The sequence below is a fragment of the Acomys russatus genome, chromosome 1, assembly GCF_903995435.1.
Source record: "Acomys russatus chromosome 1, mAcoRus1.1, whole genome shotgun sequence".
Lineage (NCBI taxonomy): Eukaryota > Metazoa > Chordata > Mammalia > Rodentia > Muridae > Acomys > Acomys russatus.
The window spans coordinates 45,893,946-45,895,984 of record NC_067137.1 but is presented as its reverse complement, the minus strand read 5'-3'; the positions used below and the strand labels follow the sequence as shown (position 1 = coordinate 45,895,984).

The following is a 2,039-nucleotide window of genomic DNA, read 5'->3' as shown; positions in this document are numbered from 1 at the left end:
TACCCCATGACAATATTGGCAAATGATTGATAGTTACCAACATGCAAGGCTGAAAGATGCAATCTCAACACATCTATATTATAAGAGGCATAGTAGTATTAAAGAAACTGTCGTCAGGCAGATAGGAATCAACATAACATAGAACTGTGTATCTATTACAATGGAATCAGGAGCACCAGATGGGCTGATGCCTCCACCAGGTGTGTATTGAATAAATACATGGAATAACAGTACTCATCATTTCAGAGTTTTAAGATTTTTTTCTTTCTTGAGAGTGATATCAAGGAAAGTGCCTATATTGTTCATAAGAGGGTCTTCTGTGATATCTTTCTCTGATTGAAATTGATTTATCCAAATCAATTCATGTGTTTTTATCACATGTTCCATATATATATATATATATATATATATATATATATATATATATATATATATATATATAAGAGTAAATATATTTGAACATATTTGAGAGCACTTATCTACTTCACTTTGGGCAATATGACCCTGAAAGCCATTGGATTAAGTTTACACATTCATCAAATGTGTATTATTTTCATAGCCTAGGGCTTCACACTACACATTCCTCCATTCCTATTAGCCCCAGAACAAGTCTGGAAGATTCTGGAAGAGACAAAAGCAAAAGGTTTAGGGAGGACTATTGGACCAGCAAAATATTCAAGATAAAGTCAAAGGGCAGCAATATCCCACAGGGATATCTCACCTTACATCTATAATCTCCCTTTCTGCTTGGTTACCAAGTCCTTGCTACTAAGAATTGTCAGTCCATCTAAGCTGCTCTGTTGGCTGAGTACTGTTCAAATTAGCCTAAGCTACGGAATCGGCCCCAATTACCACAGAGATAACACGCGTAACCTGTTCTGTGTGTTTCTCACTGCCGTGCTCGACCCAAGGGCATGCTCTGACTGCTAATGACATCTTTTCGATGCTCCACATTTCCACAGCAACAAGGCTTTGTTGCCAGAGTGACCAGAGACTTGGCACCCACCTCTCTTGCTTTGTAGGTACCACATAGCTGCCTGGGATGCTAGTGTAGCCCATCTCCAATGGGCTATTTGGAAATGGAAGGGATCTCTTGACTCCATTATCACAAATCCTGCATATAAAGGCATCAATTACAGTCATAGAAGATACAGGGAGACTACATTATGGTATCTTATTAGAACCAAAAGCCAATGTAATATTCCACACTGACATTCAAACACACAGTTTCAGAAAAATGTGAAACTAAATGTGAGTCAAAAGAACACTGAAACGTAATTCAACTTAGTTTAAAGAAAACAATCCACTATTAGAATTTAGCACTAGTGGAAATTTAGAAATAAAGGACTCAACATAAAAACAAAAGAACGAACAACAAAACTCTCCCCCTGGAAATGGGCAAAAAGACACCTTGTTGGTGGTGGTGTTCTTATATCAGTCATGGGCAGAACAGATGGCAGTCCTTTGTTCATCCTAGCTTGATGCTTGGCTTTTTGGCCAAAGCGTTTTTATGCCTAGGACACATAAAAATCAAATCAAATCAAATCCAAGCAGTGCAGTGTTGTTTTAATTGAAAATCTCTGATAGTTCTATTTTTACCAATAAAGACTCAGGAGCCAAATGCTGTGGTGAAAAACCTGATAGCTCAGAGAGGCAGAGAAAGCACCCAGCTGGCCTTCCCTCTCAGCTCACATCCTCATGGAAAAGGCCCACAAAGGCTCACTAGCTCAGTTGACAGACCAGGAGGAAAAGGGGAAAAAATCTAAGGCCAAATGCTTGCTAGCTCAAAGCCCTCCAAAAAAAGCCAAAGGCCAAAGAACTGAGAATCTCAAGAGCTAGAGTGTTGATAGCCAAAAAGCTAAAATCCCAAGAGTAAAGCCCAAGAACCAAAAGAGCCAAAGGCCCCTGTTAGGGTCCAGGTGATCTGCTGAAGAAAGACCCTAAAGCAGTATGCAAAAGCAAAGAGCACTTATTCAAGCATGCTGAGATTGCCTCTCTCCTCAAAAGGACAACCCTGAAATGAGTGTGCAGGCTCAATT

The 2,039-nt window shown here is 39.4% G+C and overlaps 1 non-coding gene across 1 annotated transcript; it reads left to right on the top strand.

The window, feature by feature from the left end:
- The first annotated feature begins 1,383 nt into the window (after positions 1–1,383).
- LOC127197336 (small nucleolar RNA SNORA48) lies at positions 1,384–1,527 on the top strand. The gene has a single exon (XR_007831652.1). It is a non-coding gene; the product is annotated as a small nucleolar RNA SNORA48 (small nucleolar RNA).
- Positions 1,528–2,039: the final 512 nt, after the last annotated feature.